Genomic DNA, 19,455 nt, shown 5'->3' on the forward strand with positions numbered 1-19,455 from the left:
GACAGCACGTTGCTTCCGACGAACGTCAAGAGTAGCAGCCATCTTGAAGACATGCTGTGACGGCGCCACTCACGGGAACAGGTTGAAGTAAGTTTGAAAACAAGCTGGAAGGATGTATCTACACACTGCAAAACGTTCAAACATGTAGAATGAAAACTGTATTGTTACAAAAATAGTGTGCATTACTTTTGGAGTGACCCTCGTACATCGACGGAAGTAGAACCACACATCTGAAAGATGATGTCTATTCAAATTTCGTGCCAGTCGCTTAAGAACTGTGTTAGTAGCGCCACTATGAGGATGCAAATCAGGTTTTTCTTTAAATACGCACTCAAACGGTAGCGAGCGTTAGTTACCGCTGAGATTGGACGCGGCCAGTTCATGTTAGTAAAGAAAGCCTTTAAGGTGACAAAGATGCCATTATCAGTACCTCACTGTGTTTGAACGTGGTCTTTTAATGGGGCTATGAGAAGCTGGATGTTCCTTCTCCGATGTTGCAGAAAGACGTTGCAAGAATGTAGCCACTGCATATGATCGCTGGCAGCTGCGGTAGCGAGAAGACAGCGCTCCAGTCATGTGGCACTGTTGACGCGGGAACGCCATCGTGTTCGACGTATCGGACTGCATCTGCTGCAGCAATTTGAACAGCAGCTGGCACCACACACAACGAACTGTTACAGATCGGTTACTTGAAGCACAGCTCTGTGTCAGACACTCTGTAGCGTGCATTCCATCGACCCCAAATCACCGTCATTTACGACTTCAGTGCTGCAAAGCGAAAACTCACTGGAGGCCAGGTCGTAGGTCTCTTGTGTTTTCTGATGAAAGGTGGTTCCACCTCGGTGTCATTGACGGATGCGTGTTCGTTAGAAGTAGGTTAGTTGAGGACCTCCAACCAATCTATCTGCGTGCTAGACACACTGGACTCACACCTTAGCCGGCCAGCGTGACCGAGCGGTTCTAGGTGCTACAGTCTGGAACCCGAATCCTGCCTCGGGCATGGATATGTGTGTGACGTCCTTAGGTTAATTAGGTTTAAGTAGTTCTAAGTTCTAGGGGACTGATGACCTCAGCAGTTAAGTCCCATAGTGCTCAGAGCCATTTTTGAGCCCACACCTGAACTTATGATCTGGGCTGCAGGAGCATACTCGCGGTTAACCCACGCACCCTGACTGCAAAATTAAGACCAATCTGGTGATTCGACTTATGCTCCCATTCAGGAATAACGCTCCAGGGGGTGTTTTCCAACAGAATAGCGTTCTACCGCATACTGCTGTTGTGACCGAAGATGCTCTGCAGAATGTCGACATGCCTGGTGGATCACAATTATTGTCTCCAGTCGAGCACATGTGGGACATCATCGGATGACATCTCCAGCGTCATTCATAATTAGCATTAACCGTCCCTGTATCGACCGACTAAGCGCATGGGCCAGCCGGCGTGGCCGAGTGGTTCTAGTCGCTTCAGTCCGGAACCGCGCTGCTGCTACGGTCGCAGGTTCAAATCCTGCCCCGGGCATGGACGTGTGTGATGTCCTTAGGTTAGTTAGGTTTAAGTAGTTCAAACTTCCAGGGGACTGATGACCTCAGATGTTATGTCCAATAGTGCTCAGGGCCATTTGAACCATTTGTAGCCACTTTCCCCATCCTAGTCCCTTTGTCCCACCTTTCCTTACTATAAAGAACATCACGAAACTTCAGTACCAGAGGAACTGGATGCGGGTTAAGGAGTTGCGGGTGTGCGTACCGGACTATCGGAAGCGGAGAGAATTTTTCTTACACTTGCAGGCATACATTTTAAGTCAAGCCATCTGACACACGGCTGCTCGAAAATGGTTCAAATGGCTCCACGCACTAAGGGACTTCACTTCTGAGGTCATCAGTCCCCTACACTTAGAAGTACTTAGCTACCTAAGGACCACACACAGCCATGCGCCCAGAACCGCTCGGCCACGGCGGCCGGCTAGGGCTGCCCGGCACAGACACAGGACCGGTAGCACACGCCTGCCTACCTCTACCTCTACCTCTGGTACCCCTGGCCTGGAGAGAGGCCGCTTTGTGCGCGCTGCGCCCCGCGCGACGCACTGAAAGGCCCTTTGTTTCGGAAAAGCGAGCCGGCGCCCGCGGCCGGACCCACGTGCGCTCGACCCCGCGCACGCTACGTAAACGGCCGCTTAGCGCGCGCTCCAACCAGAGCCGGCACGCCCCGCGCACGTAATCGGAACCTAAACATCTGCCGGCGCGCTTCACCCCTGCCCAAACTGACTGGGCCCAGTTTTGCTCACCTGCGGCGAGCCCAACTGTGCTCCTACACGTTTCGTGCTGTCGCAATAGCAACGGCGATAAAGGGACGCCCAGTCGTTTCTCACTGATTCCAACAGAAGCTTATCTAAAATTACACGTTATCACCACAATAGGAAGACTCTCGAGGTTACCCCATGCACCGTGACTGCAATTTTCACCAACAGAAGCTTATCTAAAATTACACGTTATCACCACAATAGGAAGACTCTCGAGGTTACCCCATGCACCGTGACTGCAATTTTCGCCAACAGAAGCTTATCTAAAATTACACGTTATCACCACAATAGGAAGACTCTCGAGGTTATCCCATCCACCGTGACTGCAATTTTCGCCAACAGAAGCTTATCTAAAATTACACGTTATCACCACAATAGGAAGACTCTCGAGGTTAACACATGCACCGTGACTGCAATTTTAACCAACAGAAGCTTATCTAAAATTACACGTCATCATCACAATAGGAAGACTCTCGAGGTTATCCCATGCACCGTGACTGCAATTTTCGCCACAGACTGGTCTGACGCACCTTTCCATGCTACTCTACCCTGTGCAAGCCTCATTATCTCAGAGTAGCTAGTGCGACTGTCACCGGACTGACCGTCCTTTCCTGGCCGTTGTGGCTGAGCAGTTCTAGGCGCTTCAGTCTGCAACCGCGCGACCGCTACGGTCGCAGGTACGAATCCTGCCTCGGTCATGGATATGTGTGATGTCCTTAGGTTAGTTAGGTTTAAGTAGTTCTAATTTCTAAGCGACTGATGATCTCAGATGTTAACTCCAATAGTACCCAGAGCTATTTGAACCATCTCAACGTCCTTTATGCGTTCGTCTCTCGCCTCACTCTACTATTTTTCCCCCAAACGTCCCACTGATATCGAACTGAAGATTACTGGCAACATCTCCTATCAATCAATCACGGCCGTTAGTGAAGCTGTACCACTGATTCGTGCATCCCCACTCAGTACTTCCTCATTAGTTACACGATCTAACCTTCACCATTTTCTGTAGCATGTTTCAAAGCCTGACGAGAAAAAAATCACAACTCTCAGAAGGAGTTGTGCAGCATAAATGTAAGTCTGTCGGAGTGTTTCTACACTCATGCTAATAAATTAAGGATCATGCTGATACATAGTGAAACAACGCTCTGTTGGGCGGTTTGCGGGTTTAAATTACCTCCGGGTATGACCATGCCGTGCATTTAACCTGCGGTCGTCGCACGGTGGCGCTGGCAGCAGTCCACATACACAGGAGTGGCTTGGTGCATGTCACAGCGCGGTGCAGCGAGTAAGTGTGCAGACGTTTTCAGACGGGCTAATGGTGACTGTGTGTTGGAAGCGGCTCAGAGAACACATATTGATGACGTTATGAGTGGTAGTATACTAGGGCGACTGGTGACTGGTCAAACATGTAGTAGCTCGGGCCCTCCGTGTGCCACAAAGTGTGATCTCAAGATTATGGCAACGATTCCAGCAGACAGGAAACGTGTCCAGGCGCTACACTACGGGACGTTCACAGCGTACAACACCACAAGAAGACCGATGTCTCACCATCAGCACCCGCAGACCGCCACGGTGTACTTACCTCAGCCAGTAGAACAGTTGTGTCCAGGCACACAGTCTACAGACGACTGAACAGACACGGTTTATTCGCCCGGAAACCTGCAAGGGCATTCCACTGACCCCTGAGCCCGCAAAACCTGGTGTCAAGAAAACAGTACATGATCACTCCAACAGTTGTCCCAGGTTATGTTCACTAACGAGTCCAGGTGTAGTCTGAACAGTGATTCTCACTGGGTCTTCATCTGGCGTGAACCAGGAACCAAACACCAAGCCTTTAAAGTCTTTGAAAGGGACCTGTATGATGGTCGTGCTTTGATGGTATGGAGTGGGATTAAGATTTGTGCACGACCACCTCTGCATGTCTTTGACAGAGGAAGTGTGACAGGTCAGGTGTATCGGGACGTCATTTCGCAATAGTATGTCCGCCTTTTGAGTGGTGTAGGGGGTCGCACCTTCCTCCTGATGGATGATAACGCACGGCCCATCCGAGCTGACATCGTGGAGGGTACCTTGAAACAGAAGATATCAGGCGAATGGCCTGCCTGTTCTCCAGACCTAAGCCTCATCGAGCACGTCCGGGATGCTATCGGTCGACATATCGCTGCACGTCTTCAAACCACTACGACACTTCAGGAGATCCGACAGAATGGGAGACTATACCCCAGCAACTGCTCGACCACCTGATCCAGAGTATGCCAACCCGATGTGCGGCCTGTGTACGTGTACATGGTGATCATATCCCATACTGATGTCGGGGTACATGTGCAGGTAACAGGGGCGTCTTCTAGCACATGTGTGTCGGGACGGTTTTCTCAACTTATCACCAATATCCTGTGTTCCTTATGTGCCTTTGTTATGAGCGCCAGTTTTGTGTAGTGCCACGTTGTGTGGCACCATATTATGCAATTATCCTTCATTTATGTGCATGAACGTAGATCTCAAATTATCACCAATACCGTGGACTTAGAGATCCGTGTCGTGTGAGTCACCTATGTGCTTATGCTACTAGCGCCAGTTTTGTGTAGTGCCACGTTGTGTGGCACCAAATTCTGGAGTAATCCTTAGTTTATGAGCATGAGTGTACATGTGAAAGATGATGTCGAAACACACTTCGTGCCAGTCGCATCAGAGTCACTATGAGGATGCAAATCAAGTTCGCTTTAAATACAATCTGTAAGGATTGTGAACGATACCTACCTTTGAGATTGGACATGGTGAGTTGATGTCGGTCGGTATCCCTTTAAAGGAGCAAAGACTTCATTATCAACACCTCACTACAGTTTGGACGAGACCGTGCAATAGAGTTACGAGAAGCCGGAATGTCCTTCTGCGATACTCCAGAAAGACTTGCCAGCAGGAATGTGGCCACTGTGCATGATTGCAAGCGTCGGTGGCCAAGGAAACGTACGGTCGCAAGAAGACCGTACTCTGGACTGCCATGTGGAACTACGGAGAGAGGAGACCTTTGTATTCGGCGTATGGCTCTGGCGCACGGTACTGCACCAGCAGCAGCTGTTTGGGCAGCCCAATTGGCACCTCAGTGACACAGTGAACTGTTACAAATCTGTTACTTGAAGGACAGTTTGGAACCAGACGCCCTGTGGCGTCCACCCCATGCAACCCAAACTACCGCTGTCTGCGACTTCAGTGGTATCAAGTGACAGCTCGTTGGAGGATAGGGTGTCACGTTTTGTGCAGAAAGCTGGTTCTGCCTCGAGACCAGTAAGGTCCGAGTGTTGGTTAGGAGAGGGCCAGTTGAGGGCATGCAAACAACGTGTGTGCGTGCTAAACCCACACTTGCAGCTGTGGTCTGCGATGCTATTTCCTATGGATGCATGAGCACTGGTTATACCACGCACCACTACTGCAAATTTGTACGTGAATCACGTGATTCGATCTCTCATGATGCCATTCATGAACACCATTCCAGGGAGTGTTTTCCAACAGGACAACGCTCACCTACATACCGCTGTTGTAACGCAACATTCTCTACACAGCCTTGGCCTGCTCGATCGCCAGAACTGTCTCGATTCCAGGGGACATGGGACATCATTGCACAACAACTCCAACGTCATCCACCAACAGAAGGTCACTGTCAAATTTTTTTTATTCCAGTTTTTGATCACAATATACTTTTGACGACGACAGGCTTCAGTCCCTAATGACCATCCTCAGATCTTTTCTACACCATGCCCGAGATCTGAGGATGGTCACTACAGACTGAAACTGGTCATTGTGAAAAGAATTGATACTGTGATCAAAGACTGGATACGCGACTATGCCGCAGCTGGCGAAAGGTCACTGTACTGAGCGACCAAGTGCAACAGTCATGGAACTTCCTTCCGCAAACTGGCGTACGGCACCTGTACAACACAATGTATGCGTGTTTGCATGCTTGCATTCAATATTCTGGCGTTTTTATTAATTTACCAGTATTTGAAATTTGTAATGGCTAGACTAGCACTTGCATTAACCTGTGCTCTTGCAATATCGACCATTTAAATGTGATACCGAAATTATACTGAATCGTCCCCTTAGAAAAACTGTACACGACTGTGCTTAAACTGACACACACTATTTTTAGAGCAACGCAATCTGACTTTCAAAAATCTCTACAAAAAATGGCGCTGACTAACATTAATCTATATGTTTCACAAATCGCTTACCTCACAAAATTCTTGGTTACTCGAACTACTGCAATACAGCGAGCGCCACTACTGCCAGCTCACTAGTCATAATATATATAGCAGTTCATGACACCAATTCTTACAAATTTCAAAACTCCGCCATCTCTCTCCCCACGTCCACCACTGCTGGCGGCTCACCTCCAACTGCGCAACGCTACGCGCTGTTAGCATCCAGCTGCCGCTGCCCGACACTACAGTGGCAGACAACAATGCAAACCAGCCACAGACTGCACACGGCACAGCCAGTGATTTTCATACAGAGCGCTACGTCGCGGCGTCGTTACCAATAAAAAACCTGAACAGCCTACTTACATAGCCCCCATGCTCCCCACAAAAATTTTTACAAATTGTTTTGGGCAGTGGCCAATAATAATTTGATAAAATTTTTCATAATTACAATAACAAAGATATCAAATGCACACACTTATTGATACAATGTTGGTCAAAAGCCTAAATTTTCTCACAGTCCATAAAGACAGACTTTGAGAAAAACATTGTAATTTTACTGTGATGAACGATCAGGGCCATTCTTTCGTAGGGATTTTTGAAAGTCAGATTGCGTTGCGCTAAAAACTATTGTGTGTCAGTTTAAGCACAGTCGTGTATAATTTTTCTAAGGGGACGTTTCATAATACTATTGTGCATTGTTTATTTTTTGGTGTTGCGATTTTTTTTCTGTCATTGTAATTCCCTCAGCATCGCCTACTTCATTTCGACTGCATTCGGTTACTCTTGTTTTGCCTTCGTCGATGTTCATTTTACACTTTGCTTTCCCGTCGTTGAACTGCACTTCCACCTCATTTGCTGTTTCTGACATAATGTGAGCAGGTCGTAGTCTTGTTGTTATCGTTGCCGGCTTTCGCGGCACCACGTTTGGTTGCCTGCCGCGCCAGGTATTTTGTCCGGTGTTATGTTCGCCATTCATCATACTGACGAATAAGTCATGAAATTGGCGTCAAATGAAAAGACTTGTAGCAGGCGACCGAGATGCCAGATGCGCACTCCGACCAACAAATCCCGTACACACATTTCATTTTCGTTTCTGACAGAATTACAACCTCATCGACAAACATTAAAGCTCTTACACTCAAGAACCAAAGAAATTATGTGGGCATGCGTATTCAAGCACACAGATATTGTAAGTAGGCTGTTTAGGTTTTTTTATTGGTAACGCTGCCGCCGCCACGTAGCGCTCTGTATGAAAATCACTGGCTGTGCCGTGTGCAGTCTGTGGCTGGTTTGCATTGTTGTCTGCCATTGTAGTGTCGGGCAGCGGCAGCTGGATGCTAACAGCGCGTAGCGTTGCGCAGTTGGAGGTGAGCCGCCAGCAGTGGTGGACGTGGGGAGAAAGATGGCGGAGTTTTGAAATTTGTAAGAATTGGTGTCATGAACTGATATATATATTATGACTATTAAGGTAAATACATTGTTTGTTCTCTATTAAAATCTTTCATTTGCTAACTGTGCCTCAGTAGTTAGTGACTTCCGTAGTTTGAATCTTTTATTTAGCTGGCAGTAGTGGCGCTCGCTGTATTGCAGTAGCTTGAGTAACGAAGATTTTTGTGAGGTAAGTGATTTGTGAAACGTATAGGTTAATGTTAGTCACGGCCATTCTTTCGTAGGGATTTTTGGAAGTCAGATTGCGTTGCGCTAAAGATATTGTGTGTCAGTTTAAGCACAGTCTTGTATAAATTGTTCTAAGGGGACGTTTCAATATGTAAACAGCCAGAATACGGCGCTCCGGTCCGCAGTCAACAAGTGTTGCCGCAGTTCTTAGATCGGTTACTGCTGCTACAATTGCAGGGTATCAAGGTTTAAGTGAGTTTGAACGTGCTGTTATAGCCGGCGCACGAACGATGGGACACAGCATCTCAGAGGTAGCGATAAAATAAATAAATAAATGTCGTGTGAGAAGGGTCGAGTAGACCGTTCATCGGGTGCAACTCTTTCGGTTTGACGCCACTTCGGCGACTTGCGCGTCCGTGGGGATAGAACTGGTGATGATTATAACAGCACAACACCGAGTCCCTGGGCGGAGAAAAACTCCAACCCAGCCGGGAATCGAACTCGGGCCACTAGGATTGACAATCTGTCGCGCTGACCACTCAGCTACCGTGGGCGGAGAGATGTAGTGATGAAGTGAAGGCTTTCCCGTACGACGATTTCACGAGTGTGCTGTGAATATCAGGAATCCGGTAGAACACCAATCCCCACACATCGCTGCGGTAGGAAAAAAAATCACGTAAAATAGGGGAGCAAGGACGACTGAAGAGATGCGTTAAACCTGACAGAAGTGCAAGCCTTTCACAAATTGCTCCTGATTTCAGCGCTTGCCGATCAGAAAGTGTCAGTGTGCGAACCATTCAACGAAAGATAATCGATGTGGGCATTCGGAGCCGCGAGCCTACTCGTGTACCCTTGATGACAGCAAGACACAAAGCTTTACACCTCGCTTGGGTCCGTCAACACCGACATTGGACTGTTGACGACTGCAAACATGTTGCCTCGTCGGGCGAGTCTCGTTTTAAACTTCATCCAGCGGATGGACGTGTACGTGTATGGAGACAACCTCTTGAGTCCATGGACCCGGTACGTCAGCACGGGACTGTTCAAGCTGGTGGAGACTCTGTAATGGTGTGGGGCATTTCCAATTGGAGTGGTATGGAATCTGATACGTGCAGATACGACTCTGAGAGGTGACAAGAACGTAAGCATTGTGTTCAATCACCTGCATGCATTCAGGAGAATGCGACACCCCACACGTTCAGAATTGCTACAGAGTGGCTGCAGGAACACTCTTCTGAGTTTAAACACTTCACCTGGCCACAAACTCCCCAGACATTATTGAGCGTAACTGCGATGCCTTGCAACGTGCTGTTCAGAAGGGATCTCCACCCCATCGTACAGTTATAGATTTATGCAGGACTCATGGAGTCAGTTTCCTCCAGCACTACTTCAGACCTTAGCCGTCTCGTGTTGCGGCATGTCTCGGGACCCTACACGATATTAGGGAGGTATACCATTTCTTAAACTAGTAACAGAGTTTTGCTATTTGGGGAGAATAATAACTGATGATCGTCGAAGTAGAGAGGATATAAAATGTAGACTGGTAATGCCAAGGAAAGCGTTTCTGAAGAAGAGAAGATTTGTTAAGATCGAGTATAGATTTAAGTGTCAGGAAGTCGTTTGGCTGGCTCTGAGGACTATGCGACTTAAGGTCTGAGCCCGCATCTCGTGGTCTTACGGTAACGTTCTCGCTTCACACGCCCCGGTTCCCAGGTTCGATTCCCGGTGGGATCAGGAATTTTCTCTGCCTCTTGATGGCTGGGTGTTGTGCGATGTCCTTAGATTAGTTAGGTTTAAGTAGGTCTAAGTTCTAGGGGACTGATGACCATAGATGTTAAGTCCCATAGTGCTCAGAGGCATTTGAACCATTTTTAACGTCTGAGGTCATCAATCGCCTAGAACTTAGAACTAATTAAACCTAACTAACCTAAGGACATCACACACATCCATGCCCGAGGCAGGATTCGAACCCGCTCGGCTCCAGACTGCAGCGTCTAGAACCGCATGGCCACCCCGACCGACCAACAAGTTATTTATGAAAGTGTTTGTATGGAGTGTAGCCACTTATGGAAGTGAAATATGGACGATAAATATTTTGGGCAAGAAGAGAACAGAAGCTTTCGGAATGTGGTGCTACAGAAGAATGCTGAAGATTAGATGGGTAGATCACGTAACTAATGAGGAGGTATTGAATAGAATTGGGGAGGAGTTTATGGCACGACTTGACCAGAGGAAGTGATCGGTTGGTAGGACATGTTCTGAGGCATCAAGGGGTCACCAATTTAGCATTGCAGGGCAGAGTGGAGGGTAAAAATCGTAGAGGGAGACCAAGAGATGAATACACCAAGCAGATTCAGAAGGATGTAGGTTGCAGTAGGTACTGGGAGGTGAAGAAGCTTGCACAGGATAGAGTAGCATGGAGAGCTGCATCAAACCAGTCTCAGGACTGAAGACCACAACAATAAAACAATAACCATTTCTGTGGTTCTTGAGTGTACGTTGTTTTTTAATATAAGACGGGCCTGAATTTCGGAGACAATGTTTGGAAGAAAAAAGTCGTCTTATAGTCCGTAAAATACAGGAGCGCTCCCGATACGGCCGATGCTGGCCGCCGCTGGCGGTGTGGTGCACGGGCGCTGGTCCGCGCTGTACACAGGTAGTGGCGGGGCGGGCTCATTGTTACCTTCCTGCCCTGCCCCCACCTGGCCCCGGAGCTGCGGCCTACGCAACGCGCCACCAGCGGATGGCGGCAATTGCGGCGGCGCGCCGGCCAAGGTGGCCTCACTCCACGTAAGCAGGCTGGGCCGTGTGGCGCAGGCGAAGCGTGCTACCGGGTGATCAAAAAGTCAGTATACCTTTGAAACTTAATAAACCACGGAATAATGTAGGTAGAGTGGTAAAAATTGACACACATGCTTGGAATGACATGGGGTTTTATTACAACAAACAAACACCCCATATTGCTAGACGCGTGAAAGATCTGTTGCTTGCGTCGTTTGGTGATGATCGTGTGCTCAGCCGCCACTTTCGTCATGCTTGGCCTTCCAGGTCCCCAGACCTCAGTCCGTGGATTATTGGCTTTGAAGTCGCAAGTGTATCGTGATCGACCTACATATCTAGGGATGCTGAATAAAACAACATCCGACGCCAATGCCTCACCATAACTCCGGACATGCTTTACAGTTCTGTTCACAACATTACTCCTCGGCTACGGCTATTGTTGAGGAATGATGGTGGACATATTGAGCATTTCCTGTAAAGAACGTCATCTTTGCTTTGTCTTACTTTGTTATGCTAATTGTTGTTATTCTGATCAAATGAAGCGCCATCTGTGGGACATTTTTTGAACGTTCGTATTTTTTTGGTTCTAATAAAACCCCATGTCATTCCAAGCATGTGTGTCAATTTGTACCTATCTACATTATTCCGTGATTTATTAAGTTTTCAAATTTATACTCACTTTTTCATCACCCGGTATGTGCCGTTCCAGGAACGGCTGGTGCGCGTGTGTTCCGATGGCTCCAAATACTTGGGAAGATTTCAAAGGTTGCGTGTACTGACACTGCGATGATGTACCGATACATCGGAAACATCGACATTTCGATGCAATCGATATTTATACATCGATACTCATGTGAAAGCATACTCTGCCTACTATGCTCCAAAACGCTGTGCATAACAACAGAATTTTGCTTCGCTCATACCTCGGATTCTATTATGAAGAAATGTAGGGCCCTATCTTTTTCGTAGCTCCTGGGCTGGGGACTGTTTCTATACCCAACAGAAGGATCTCCTTACTGTAACTTACGGCACAGGGTCATAGTTTGAATATTATGCACTTCCTCTTTCTTAGGCAAATGGAAGAAATCGGTTGATTGTTTTTACATTGAATATGGTCTATTCTGAGCCATTATGGAGATAAGTAAGGAGATCCCATACTCCGAGGAACGTAGGGAACGATGCGGGACACCCACATCGCCGTACTACGCAAGGTCCTAGCGGAGGTGGTTTGCCATTGCCTTCCTGCGACCGTAATAGGAATGAATGATGATGATGATACAACAACTCCCAGTCATCTCGAGGCAGGGAAAATCCCTGACCCCGCCGGGAATCGAACCTGGGATCCCGTGCGCGGGAAGCGGGAACGCTGCCGCAAGACCACGATCTGCGGACCATTAGGGGAATATGGAAGCGCCAATTCGTTTATTACCATTTCCTGAGAAAACATGGTATTTGGGTATCAAACCCGAGTAGCGAATTCCAAGACAGGTCTGCGTTACAAATGGTCTTAATTTTTACAACATGTTCTTAAGATACTGATTTGGACCAACCTCGATACCATTTTTTGTTTCAGAGAAACAAAACTTCAAAAATACATTACTTTTACGCGTGAAATACATACACAAAATCAAGCGTAAGCTGAAAACGTAGTTTCTAAAGCGACGTAGCATGGAGAAATATTCTATAAAGTGAAATTACAATGAAGTGAACCCTAGATGCATACAGACGTTGATATAAGTCAACGGCGACAGCTGAAAATGTGTGCTCCGACCGGGACTCGAACCCGGGATCTCATGCTTATATGGTAGACGCTCCATCCATCGTCTTTTTTTTTTTTTTAATCTCATTTTGTTCGTTGGTTGCATCTGATCGGGGCGGACGCCGTGAGACACCAGTTTAAGTTCGTCGTCTATCCAGCAACTCTGTTTTTTTTTTTTTTTTTTTTTTTTTTTTTTTTTTTTTTTTTTTATAGAGGGCAGCTAAGCCTCTGACCGAACACGCTGAGCAACCGTGCCGGCAAAAACTGTAGCAGTGGATGTACTCGAACCATCTGAGCCACCGAGGACATAGAACATAGTGCGACTGCAGGGACTTACCTCTGGCACGCCCCCCGTGAGACCCACATTCCAAACTTACTGTCCCACACTATACTTATAGTGCCCCTACCCATTATACTCATTACTCTCGTAAGAGTTCGGGCACTGTTTGTGCATCCGCACAGAAGAAGATGTCCGAAAGAACAGATACCATATTCACATATATTCTCTAAGTTTCTCCCCTGTCAAGAGGGTTGTGGAGACCCCACGTCGTTGTAGTAGTGAAGCACATGCAAAATTTTGTGTACATAACATGTAAGTATAAAATTTTTCATTATTTCAATTTGACCTAAGTAAACTATCAAAACTTCAACGTTCTTTTCGTATGAGTGACATGCCCTGCTGTAGCAGCGAAAATAACGGATCCAGCGGAAAGGTGCTCCTATCGGAGCATAAAGAAGGTGAATATTCTCCTATTTATTAAAGATTCTACCCGAAAAGTGGGACACCAGCTGGTTTGCCTTCCGCAGGATGTTTAAAAATCTTCCCAAAAATTATAGCATCCGGACATATTAGCGTTATTCTGTGCGCGAGAGACGAGGACACAGTGGCAGTGGGAAAGAGATGGGAAAGTAACAACTAGAAGAAAGTAGGCAGTGGTTGTCGTATAGAAAGAGCGAAGGATACAATGGCAGTATGATTATGATATAAGGAAAGGGAGACAGGAACAGTGGAACATATACCCGGGCCGGTGAAACATGTCACTTGACAGCTCGCGTGTGGTTGCGATTGCGAGGAACCTAACCTAACCTAACCTAACCTAACCTAACCTAACCTCTCAACTGATTCTCCAGCGTTGACCCAGGTTTCGTCTAACCATATGACTGAGTGTATGTCCTTTCCTACAATTTTGTGTAAGAAAGTGGTACGAGCTGCAACGACATGAGCTTTTTGTAGTAACAGTTTTCGTCCATCTAACTTTTTAAAACGGAAGCCAATACTTTTTACTATCATCTTAAGTGACGTTTTCCCCCCTGAGAAAAGTTCACTTTCTTTTAAAGAAATTGTCAACTTCGCTATTGTGGGGTATTCTTTCCTTTTATAGTATCCGTATATGTGCCGACAAATTGCATTGGGATTGGAAAGAATCAATATCTGTAACAGAACGAGGCTGCTTTTTTTCTTGCCCGGAGTACTTCAAAACACACTGTTTCTTCCACAGGGGCTTTTATTCCACACAGTTTACTTCACTGTCTTGTAAGTCTTAAAGTAGCACCTCTTTCCTTATAACTGTTCTTTCACTGAGTCGTAGAGTTTTCGAGGTACGCTCTAAAACTTTATCGGCAGGAATCGACGCATACCGATGAACAGAAACTAAAACTCACACGTCCTCCGTAGTAGTTCCAAAGCCTGACTTTCTAATGGCACCCCAAGGCGGAACGGATTGTCGCTTGGTGAACGAGATCGTTTTGGTGACATTGTTTAACAAACAAAAAGTGTACTCGAGCCGGAAACAACACAACAGCAGGCTATCGCGCACTAGCGCTCGTACAATGTTTACATGGAAGCCGGCAACGTGGTAGCGCCGACGCCGGAACCGGCTTTTGTTCTGTACTGCTCATGGTTCAAAGGACTAGGCGCCTCCCGTTCCTCACTTGTTTGTTAGTTATACTACCAACTGTAGGGCGCTTGGTGTGTGACATGGAAGTGACATGTTTCAGCGGTCCGGGTATAGTTGACATTGACGAACACTTGTAAGAGAAGAGTGGACGACAGTGCGAGTGACAGAGGAATAAAGAGATGGAGAAAGTGGAAGTGGGCTAGATTCAGTGATAATGAGAGACAGTTTATGACAACGACAACGAGGAAGAGAAGGATAGTGGCAGTGAGAAGAAGCAGAAGCAGTGGGAAGGAAGGAATGAGATAGTGGAGGGAACAGTAGGGAGAGTGAGTTACAGTTAGGGAAGATTGTGGGAGTGAGAGGTGAGTTGCATGTTCGCACGCCAAATTTTTTGAGAAAAATTTTAAAGGTATTAAGGAAGACAGAATGAGGCAGCCGGTACCCCACTTTTCAGTCAGAGTCTTTTTATAAACAGGAACTTATAGTCCCTTTTTTTTTTTCACCGGCCGGAGTGGCCGTGCGGTTCTAGGCACTTCAGTCTGGAATCGAGCGACCGATGCGGTCGCAGGTTCGAATCCTGCCTCGGGCATGGATGTGTGTGATGTCCTTAGTTTAGTTAGGTTTAATTAGTTCTAAGTTCTAGGCGACTGATGACCTCGGAAGTTAAGTCGCATAGTGCTCAAAGCCATTTGAACCATTGTTATCATCTGCATATCCCAACAGCTGCACAGGCTTATCGTAAATAGTAGCTCTTGTCTGGATAGGCGATTCACGCACCGCTTTTCCGAGTGCCTAATTGAAATGAAAGAGGAAGCCACCTGGTAGAATTTTGCACAGAGCACAACTTAATCATAGGTAACACTTGGTTCAAGAATCATAAAAGAAGTCTGTATACATATAAGAAGCCTGGAGATACTGACAGGTTTCAGATACATTATATAATGATAAGACAGAGATTTGGGAACATGGTTTTAAATTGTAAGACATTTCCAGGGGCAGATGTGGACTCTGACCACAATCTATTGGTTATGACCTGTAGATTAAAACTGAAGAAACTGAAAAAAGGTGGAAATTTAAGGAGATGGGACCTGGATAAACTGAAAGAACCAGAGGTTGTACAGAGTTTCAGCGAGAGCATAAGGGAGCAATTGACAGGAATGGGAGAACGAAAAACAGTAGAAGAAGAATGGGTAGCTTTGAGGGATGAAGTAGTGAAGGCAGCAGATGATCAAGTAGGTAAAAAGACGAGGGCTAGTAGAGATCCTTGGGTAACAGAAGAAATATTGAATTTAATTGATGAAAGGAGAAAATATAAAAATGCAGTAAATGAAGCAGGCAAAAAGGAATACAGAAGTCTCAAAAATGAGATCGACAGGAAGTGCAAAATGGCTAAGCAGGGATGGCTAGAGGACAAATGAAAGGATGTAGAGGCTTAGGGGTAAGATAGATGCTGCCTACAGGGAAATTAAAGAGACCTTTGAAGAGAACCACTTGTATCGACATCAAGAGCTCAGATGGAAACCTAAGCAAAGAAGGGAAGGCAGAAAGGTGGAAGGAGTATATAGAGGGTCTATACAAGGCCGATGTACTTGAGGAGAATATTATGGAAATGGAAGAGGATGTAGATGAAGATGAAATGGGAGATACGATACGGCGTGAAGAGTTTGACAGAGCACTGAAAGACCTGAGTCGAAACAAGGCCCCCGGAGTAGACAACATTACATTAGAATTACTGACGACCTTGGGAGAGCCAGTCCTGACAAAACTCTACCATCTGGTGAGTAAGATGTATGAGACAGGTGAAATACCCTCAGACTTCAAGAAGAATATAATAATTCCAATCGCAAAGAAAGCAGGTGTTGACAGATGTGAAAATTACCGAACTATCAGTTTAATAAGTCACAGCTGCAAAATACTAACGCGAATTCTTTAGAGACGAATGGAAAAACTAGTAGAATCCGATCTAGGGGAAGATCAGTTTGGATTCCGTAGAAATGTTGGAACACGTGAGGCAAAACTGACCTTACGACTTATCTTAGAAGCTAGATTAAGGAAGGGCAAACCTACGTTTCTAGCATTTGTAGACTTAGAGAAAGCTTTTGACAATGTTGACTGGAATACTCTCTTTCAAATTCTGAAGGTGGCAGGGAGCGAAAGGCTATATACAATTTGTACAGAAACCAGATGGCAGTTATAAGAGTCGAGGGACATGGAACCAGTGGTTGTGAAGGGAGTGAAACAGGGTTGTAGTCTCTCCCCGATGTTATTCAATCTGTATATTGAGCAAGCAGTGAAGGAAACAAAAGAAAAATTCGGAGTAGGTATTAAAATCCATGGAGAAGAAATAAAAACTATGAGGTTCGCCGATGACATTGTAATTCTGTCAGAGACAGCAAATGACTTGGAAGAGCAGTTGAACGGAATGGATAGTGTCTTGAAAGGAGGATGTAAGATGAACATCAACAAAAGCAAAACGAGGATAATGGAATGTAGTCAAATTAAATCGGGTGATGCTGAGGGAATTAGATTAGGAAATGAGACACTTAAAGTAGTAAAGGAGTTTTGCTATTTAGGAAGTAAAATAACTGATGATGGTCGAAGTAGAGAGGATATAAAATGTTGACTGGCAAAGGCAAGGAAAGCGTTTCTGAAGAAGAGAAATTTGTTAACATCGAGTATAGACTTAAGTGTCAGGAAGTCGTTTCTGAAAGTATTTGTATGGAGTGCTGCCATGTATGGAAGTGAAACATGGACGATAAATAGTTTGGACAAGAAGAGAATAGAAGCTTTCGAAATGTGGTGCTACAGAAGAATGCAGAAGATTAGATGGGTAGATCACATAACTAATGAGGAAGTATTGAATAGGATTGGGGAGAAGTTTGTGGCACGACTTGACCAGAAGAAGTGATCGTTTGGTAGGACATGTTTTGCGGCATCAAGGGATTACCAATTTAGTATTGAAGGGCAGCGTGGAGGGTAACAATCGTAGAGGAAGCCCAAGAGATGAATACACCAAGCAGATTCAGAAGGGTGTAGGTTGCAGTAGGTACTGGGAGATGAAGAAGCTGGCACAGGATAGAGTAGCATGGAGAGCTGCATCAAACCAGTCTCAGGACTCAAGACCACAACAACAACAGCAATTGAAGAGTACGCAGGAAAGCCTATCTCCTTGTCTGAGTCCAGTCCGTGTGGGATTCTGGGGTGATAGCCTACACTGCTCTCGCACACTACACTTGGAATCCCGTACGGATATTTCTATCAGATGCACCAACTTCCAAAATACCCGATATTCCTGCAGTGCCTCGTAAAGTTTAACTCGATTTACTGTGTCATACGCGGATTTGAAGTCAATGAATAGATGGTGCACGCCAACATTGAACTCTTTGTTCTTTTGTACTATTTACTGGAGAGTAAATTTGTGATTCACACTTGGCTTTCCTGATCTGAATTCACACTAACTTCCAATAATGTTTTCTGCTGTGGGTGAGAGTCTACTAAACAAGTTATATGACAATAGTTTATATGCTATACTCAGGAGTGTGATGCCTCTGTAGTTGCCGCATTTAAATGTATCTCCTTTCTTGTGTATCAAACACACTAGCAGTGCATTCCATTCTTCTGGCCACTTTTCTTTTTCCCAGATAAGGCACAAAGTCTTGTATACTCTGCAACTTAGCTCGACTCCTCCGGCTTTCAATAGTTCTGACGTTATATTATCAATCCGAGGTGCTTTATTGTTCTTTAGTCGGCCAACTCCTTTGTCTGCTTCTGCTTGAGAAACGAGAGGGATTATGGCCTCGTTATCTTCTTCTGAACTGTTTAGTGTCTCTTCAATAGGTGGCGCTGGAGCAGCATCCGAAAGTTCACTAAAATACACTGTTCACCGTTCCAGTATCTCTTGGTCATTAGTTAATAATACACCATCAGCAAATTAATAGTGAAAGCAGAATGGCCGCCGGTCGGAATGGCCGAGCGGTTCTAGGCGTTACAGTCTGGAACCGCGCTACCGCTACGGTCGCAGGTTGGAATCCTGCCTCGGGCATGGATGTGTGTGATGCCCTTAGGTTAGTTAGGTTTAAGTAGTTCTAAGTTCTAGGGGACTGATGACCTCCGCTATTAAGTCCCATAGTGCTCAGAGCCATTTGAACCAAGCGGAACGTCCAAGCCGCGTCTTAATATACGTAAAAATGTGGAATTAGTAGCTGATGACATCCATTACGATGCGTGTCAAAAAAAAAAAAAAAAAAAAAAAAAAAAAAAAAAAAAAAAAAAAAAACCATGCAAATCACGGCGTTGTAGCCTATTTTGTGGCTTCATTTGGTACAAATTCTGAATTTTGTAGGAATACCAGTCTAAAATACGCCGCAAAATCATTTGAGCTGTTCAGTAGGGGAGAGAGAATTCCAGTGACACAGCTCGAACACGGCGCGCAGAATCTGACGCATGTGGTGCACGGTCGGCTATAGTTCCAGCTACTTCCTCAACAACTGCCACGGGGATGGCCCGTCTCCTTCTCACTTCTGCACCACCTATCAACTGTTCCTGAAAATTTCGTGATCGTATTCTCTAGCCCATTTACTGACAGCTCGCTCTGTAGGCGATATTGCCGCAATGCAGCACTGCTGTTGCTGACGTTATCATAAAAGAACTTCACTAGCAGTGCTCGGTCTTTCTCCTCAACAGCCATTGCTCTTGATACGGAGAACCTCAACCTTCTTAATGCCTTATATGCACTTCGCAAAACACACCAATACGTGTCGCCAAGTGACACACAGAGTACTGATGCGAAAACAGTCAACATTTCACATTATGACTGCTTACAGCGCCGTATTTTCACCTGGTGGCAGAAAGTGTAACTTATTTTTCAGCATACTCTGCGAGCATACTGGCTAATGAACGTATACA

Source organism: Schistocerca gregaria, chromosome 10, assembly GCF_023897955.1.
Source record: "Schistocerca gregaria isolate iqSchGreg1 chromosome 10, iqSchGreg1.2, whole genome shotgun sequence".
Classification (NCBI taxonomy): domain Eukaryota; kingdom Metazoa; phylum Arthropoda; class Insecta; order Orthoptera; family Acrididae; genus Schistocerca; species Schistocerca gregaria.